At 45.0% G+C, this 7,103-nt stretch overlaps 1 long non-coding RNA gene across 3 annotated transcripts; it reads right to left on the reverse strand.

Moving 5' to 3' along the window:
- Nucleotides 1-3,072: 3,072 nt before the first annotated feature.
- On the reverse strand, nt 3,073-6,489 carry LOC124676656. Of its 3 annotated transcripts, none has more exons than XR_006993745.1 (4): nt 6,369-6,489; nt 4,200-6,294; nt 3,950-4,065; nt 3,073-3,514 (listed from the first exon to the last, which is right to left on the reverse strand). It is a non-coding gene; the product is annotated as an uncharacterized LOC124676656 (long non-coding RNA). The 3 variants fall into 3 exon arrangements; XR_006993744.1 differs by having other exon boundaries at nt 3,073-3,352; nt 3,439-4,065; XR_006993743.1 differs by having other exon boundaries at nt 3,073-4,065.
- Nucleotides 6,490-7,103: the final 614 nt, after the last annotated feature.

The following is a 7,103-nucleotide window of genomic DNA, read 5'->3' on the forward strand; positions in this document are numbered from 1 at the left end:
GTTGTGTCCGGCGTCCCCGGAGCGTCCCCTGTGGGACGGGGACAGGCTCGGGGTGCCGGACACCGTATCGGGCCGCGCCAGACAAAAAAGGGCTTTGGGGGACGCGGCTGGAACACTTTTTTTGTCCGGTGCGCCCCAAATCCCTTTGGGGGACGGTTTGGGGGACGCGACTGGAGATGCTCTTAGTTACCATGATGCCAGCCCAAAAGTGTGAATCTCCTGGTTTCCAAAGAACCAGAAATATTGCTTTTGAACCCACATACTTTTTCCACAGTAGTTGCTGCCATACTCCATCCTCAGTTAACAACCTGGCCAGCCATTTATCTAGCAAGGCCTTGTTTTTAACTTCAAAATCATGAACACCAAGTCCACCCTGATCTTTTGGACGGCAAACAATACTCCATTTTATCAACCGATATTTTTCTTCTCATTATCCCCTTGCCAAAAGAATCTTGATTGGAAATAATCCAATCTATGCAAGAGTCCTTTAGGATACTGGAAGAAAGATATCATATACAACACCATATTCGTAAGTACTGAATTTATGAGAACTAATCTTCTTCCAAGGGATAATAATTTTCCTTTCCAACAACTAAGATATTTCTGAAGTCTTCTCTCAACAAGTTTCCACCGCTTACTTACATGCCGTAACAAATTGTATCCCCCTAAAAACTGTATTGTTATTATCAAATATTTATATATGTGCAGGTCAAGGGAAGGGCAACATGCAGACTCGATGGCTCAAAGCATCACACCCCAAGTCCTTTCAGTACTGACCCCCTTTGCACCCATTGGCTGCATCCAGGAGATCAGGGAGTTCGAAACATGTCAAAGCATCATCGGGCTATGATTCATCATTGTTCCTAATTCTTGACATAGATTTTGGAACAACCACAGTAGGTCCACCCCACCCTCCCGCACCCCACCCTCCTAGCCCTAACCGCCGCCGCCGGTAGCGCCGTCGGGGCAAAGACCCACGGGGTGTGGCGGCGGCGGGGGCCCTTCCTCGTCACTGCGTGGTGGACAGTGGCCGAATCTCCCCTCCTCGATGCATGGCAGACCGACATGCGCGGATGGGATGGGCGGCATCCTGCGCTGCGCCCTTCCTCCCGTCGGGTCTCCCCTGGTGGACCGGCCGGCACAGATGGGATGGGTGGCGGCGGCCTGCGCTGCGGTCTTCCTCCTCCCGTCGGCTCTCCGCAGCACTCCGGTAGGGGCTGGTGGTGGGCGGCGGCCAGGCCCATGGCCCGCGCCAGTCCCCCCCCGCCGCCGCCTCTCGTCGATGAGTGGAGGCGATCTCGGGCTTCACCCGCGACACGAGGTCGCCCGGGGCAGCAGCCTTGGGTACGACGGTGGAGGTGGCCCTCTTCTTCGCCGGAGAGGGTCGGCCTGCGGTTGGTGGTGGTGGATCTATCGATCTATCACCGCGTTCCGGCGGCGAGATGGAGGAGCTTGGAAGCCGGCGACGGTGTCGCCGGTGGAGGGTTGGAGTGGCCAGCCCGGGATGGTCGCCGACGTGGGGGTCCGACCTGTATAAAGCCAGTGGTCCTAGGGTCTCTCTTGCATGAAGAGGAAGACCTACCGGAGGCCTGGACTCGTGATCTGGCCAGAGTGTTGAGTTCCTTAAGGCTCCGCCGGCGAATGTAACAGTGCTTTTTGCCTGGAGTTTGCTGGATCGGTGGTACTCGGTCGCGCGCACCCATGCTTTTATTCCGACCGATTGGTTCTGGAGGAAGCGGCGTGAAGCTGTTTTTCTGTGTTGACATCAAGTGACTATGGATCCATGATGAAAGTCGGAAGAAGAGAAGTTCATGAAGGCCGGAGGGGAGGACTAGCTAAGGGAGTTTCAAGTCTCCGCGCTGTTGAGGGACTTGCTTGGTGTTCCAGGCTTCACAGCAGAGGTATGAAAGTGGGAACGACAACACAGGTGAAGTTCAGAGTTCTACCTTTCAGGGTGAAAACCCAAGGTCTGGCCTTAACTGGTTGTGCCTGGCAATGACCTCGTTGAAGGCATTGTTTTGAGAGCGGGGACTATCTTCAGGGTGAAAACCTAAGATCGTTGATCGGTGACGACGGTGTTAGATCACTGTTTCCTTCTTGGAGGCGTCATTTTTGGAGAGTCTATATTTTGTCTTGGCGGTGGATGTATTGCTGTTGTTAGGCCCGAGATACTGTAGCGGGACTTTTGTTTCTTAGTTTTCTTTTCCGTTTTTTGGCTGTGTGCATCCGTAGTGCCATTAGGGTGGTGCGGGCTGGGTGTAATTGGTATCTTTTTGATATTAATATATTCCCTTTATCGAAAAATGATTCATCATTGTGGATCGAGATGTGACTTATTTACATTTAATTAACCCTCCATACAAGATACTTTGCCTTCTGATATTTGGTTCAAATGTTTTAATCAATAAATACACAAATATTGAGTGTAAACAAGAGCTGTCTTAAGTTTCCAGTAACTTCTTAGCTATTCACGCCACAAATAAGTTTTGAGTCCGCTAACATACAAATTTTAGGGGCAAGCAAGAACTATTTCATATTTAAAGTCACTAGCAAGCGAAGGCGCGGCGGCACGCCGCGCCGGATTGTATTAATTATCTAGTTAATCTTGCTGTTTAGTAAGGTTTGCTTTTTTTTTTTCTTTCTTTGTGTGGAGGTAGCATTTGAGGTGTTGGCTTTAGCGCGGCTGTTGGGTCATCTTGGCTTTCTGCGATTGTTGTCACGTGCATGCGATTTGGGATGCTCTGTCTGTTTGAGCGGTGGTGTTAAAGCGGTGGTTAGTAGTGCATGTGTGGATAGAACTGGGTCAATGACTGCTGAAGTATTGCTGTGTTTCAGGCTTAGTGGTATGCGCTTGTTTTTTGGCTGTGGTTGGTTCAGCAGAGGGAGAGGCAGTCTCTTCTTTTCATGGATTGGCGGCAACGCCGCGCCCTTGAGACCCTTGAGATGATTCTAACCTTCGTAAGAATGTGATACGTAGTAAGCTGACTAATTGGCCGATTGAGTTCTCTTAAACCTTTGAATTAAGCATGCCAACCGTAATATTACAAACATGATTGAATGGAAAGAAACATATAAGCAGGAACGGGCAGAGTGCATTATGAGTACACAAGCTGAATTTTATTCCACAGCTGAGTTTGCACGTACACAAACTGAAAACCAAAACCAAATACTCAACCTAGCTCAATGTTGGTACTATGTACAATGCCACAGGAATACTTCAGGACCACCGGGTAAGAGAGATAGCAAGATTGCAAGAGTAGAGTGGTGAAAGAAATGTGACCGAAAATAGAAGCGCATATTCCAATTCGGCGTAAAGCTCGGATTTGTTGCACCTTTGAACATGCCCTAGAGCCTGAAGAATATAATGGTATACTGTTATAGCATGGCATACTAAAACTGCAACGAACCTTGGGTTCAGTTCTCTTAAAACATACATACCAGATAATTGGTGGCATGGAAATGACATGATCTTACAAACCTCTAGTTCACCACTGTTATGTACACGTGTAAATATCTGGAAGTAAATACCTTGCCTATATTAGTTAATAGAAGATACTGATGGTGTGCGCCAAAGGAAACCAAAATCTTTGCTAAACCAGTAGGTTGGGTTATCTTTGCAGTGGGGGAATTTTTTTTCTGTAATACAAATCCACTGATAGTGTATAGCTTTCAAAGGTAAAGAAAACAGTGCTATTTTAAATCTACACGTTCACTCAATAGAAGAGTACTACAAGCTGAGCTCATCCATATCCCTCATGTGTGTATAACCACTCTACTCTTTTAACAGGTTCAGCATTGTAAACCTGGACAGTGAATTCTTTGTTGCATTAATTCACAATTTATTACCAGTGTGACGTCCTATTTTCCATTAAAAATCATTTGACTATAGGAGCTCACAATCGGAGTTAGACACAGTACGGAATTTTAAAAAAACAGACTTACTACTAACCTCTCCAATGTCGCAGGTAGCTGTTTAGCTGATTCTTTAGCTCTGATGCTACACTCACAAGTAAAGAACCTCAAAATATCGCTCATTTTATATGTCAAGGGCTAAGTGACTGGAACCTGTTAGAAGAGTAACAACATTATTGAATAAATCAAACTTCTGGATTCTGGATGAAATTTAAATTTGAGACCTACCAAAGCTCACAATCGGAGGACATACTACAGAAACATGTTTGAGAGGACCTACTACTGACCTCTTCTATGTCTCTGGCAGCTGTTCGGCAGTTAGGCAACCAACTTTGCTGATCCTTTGGCTGACTTTAGTTTCCTTACTGATGTTGGCACTCACAAGTAAAGAAGCCCAAAATACCGCTCATTCGACATGTCACGGGCCAAGTGATTGGCAAGTTGAACCTGTTTGAAGAGTAACAAACATGATTGAATAAATCATGTATCTGAATTTCATAGCAGATTTAAATCTGAGACCCAATGAATAACAAATAAATTGCCTAATTTTTGTAATCATACAAATGAAGTTCAAATGCGAACACCAGCTGACTTTTTTTTATCTTCTGAAGCCATGCACTAAAGGAAGTGATGAAGAAGAGCTTATTTCGCCATATATTTAATATATAGCTAGAAAATAAGAGGTTTTGGAATATGACCTCCACTCAGCTTTTCGACAGCTGACATGAATCATTGATACATATCATTAGTCGTAATACATGAGATAATATTTATGTTCCCCATGTCTGAATCTTCAAATAGACAGTAGAAACTTTCCTTCATTGATACATATCATTAGTCGTAATACATGAGATAATATTTATGTTCCCCATGTCTGAATCTTCAAACAGACAGTAGAAACTTTCCTTCATCTATTTGGGTTGCCAGAGCAATCAAAATACAAATAACTACAGATATAGGAAGCAGTTTTTTGATCTATCTAAGCATCATGGTAGAAAGTGTACAAAACAGTAGAGGATCACATTACAACTTTAAGTACTGCAAGCTATAATTCTACTGTTGTGCACTAAAAGTGTGAGTCTTTATAAATATATAATCTAGCATACAAAATATTCATAGCACACATCGATGTGGGAAGAAGAGAGATTACAAACGTGTGTGTTAGATCCATTATCCCAAATGAAAAAAAATCTGCTCTCGAGAATGTAAAGTCATGACTGAACACATCCCTGAAATAATTAAACTGGTAGATGCAAATCAAAAGTATAACGAAACTACTCTGCAGTAGACACTTCGTGTCCGACGGCTGGAGGGGGGGAAATGCATCACAATTCTACTGTTGTGCACTAAAAGTATGAGTCTTTATAAATATATAATCTAGCATACAAAATATTGATAGCACACATCGATGTGGGAAGAAGAGAGACTACAAACGTGTGTGTTAGATCCATTATCCCAAATGAAAAAATCTGCTCTCGAGAATGAAAAGTCATGACTGAACACATCCCTGAAATAATTAAACTGGTAGATACAAATCAAAAGTATAACGAAACTACTCTGCAGTCGACACTTCGTGTCCGATGGCTGTCCGGGAAAAAATGCATCCGTTTGCTTGACTTCTGTCGCATGTATGTTTGGATGGTTCACATAGTACGCAAATCGGACAAAGAGCAGCGTGCGCATAGCAGCTCAAAATGGCAGTATTATTTATATATATAGCTATTCAGATGCATTGCTTTGTGAAATTTAAATAACCCATTAAGCCTAATTTAATTTAATGGACCCCTATTAATAATAAGACATTAAAAATTACCTCCTTAGATAAAACTGTGTTTGCTAATGTATTTTCTAATCAAAAGCTAAGCAATCAGACGAAAACCTCTATGCTTAACCGGCGAATGAAAAAATAAAGCGATTAGTATGCTGCTTACATTCATCTTAATTAGGACGTGAAACAAAGGGCACATGTGGGGCAGGAGTATAGCTTCTAGATTCACCGTGGGGAGGAGAAGATATATCTAAGCCGAGGATTTATGGATACGAATATACTTGCCTGGTGAATGAGCGTATGAAGCTGGACGACATCCAGGAACTAAAGAGCTACATCGCGCGTCCGACACGGATTTTAGGCAGACACCTAATCTCCTTCAGATAGCAGATGAGCGAGAGCCGGACACAAACCCCAGATCAATTCAACCGCATAGCTCTTGGCGTATGATGAGGGGGAGGTACAGAGGGACCGGAGGAGGGGTGTAGGCGTCCTCATCTGGTGGCGTTCGGTGGTGGCCCGTGCTCTCTTGCTGAGCTCAAGGAGAGGGTCTCCGCTGACGTCTCATCCCGCTCGACGAAGCCGGAGGGGATCTCTAGGCCAAACCGCCATTGCTACAAAAAAAAAAGGGAATAAATTAGGTAGCAAGAAAGGGGGAATTACGACGCTGGACGGGAGATAACCTCACCTGGTGCACATGACCATTGGCTATGAATCCTCCACGATGGAGTTCGGCAGCTAGCTCGGGATCGCCCCTTTCTCGGAAGCACGGCACCGTTGACCACGATAACGATGCTCAGCGCATGTTGCATAAGAGCAAGTACAATAAAGTCCAGTCAGCTGACTATAAGACATTAAATAATATATTTTAGATGAGTTGGAGGAGAGAGAGAGGAGAGAGAAGGGAGGTGGAGCTACTTATCATGATAGCGAAACTTCTTGCACGTGCTCCTAAGCACCTTGTGAGAGTGAAAGGTGGGCCATATATTAGTAAAGTACTACATTCTTATAGCTAACTATTATACATGTTAACTATATGATGACTACAAATGATATGATATCTTGTTATAGCCAACAGTTAGCTATACTATTGAAATTGCTCTAAGCGGAGTTCGCGGCCGCCACACCGATATCCTCGAAGATTAAGGACAAGGGACAAACACACTGCAAAGGGAGACATCAGATTGAGAAACAAATTTCGAGCCCACAAAATTGCAACACATAGGCTGCGAGCATGGACATCGAACCATCTTTCTTCTCCGCCCGCTCGATTCAGTCCGCAAGCCCTGCCAAGACCCATGAACGCAAGTGACCCATGTCGCTCCTGTGCCAACCGCCCCGCCATGCCAAGGGCCCAACGGTCGGCAGCGCGTGGCGCCGCCCACCTAGTTCTTGTCGCCGGAGCCGGAGAGCCGCCGCATCA

The sequence above is a fragment of the Lolium rigidum genome, chromosome 7 (genome assembly GCF_022539505.1).
Source record: "Lolium rigidum isolate FL_2022 chromosome 7, APGP_CSIRO_Lrig_0.1, whole genome shotgun sequence".
In the NCBI taxonomy this organism is placed as follows: domain Eukaryota; kingdom Viridiplantae; phylum Streptophyta; class Magnoliopsida; order Poales; family Poaceae; genus Lolium; species Lolium rigidum.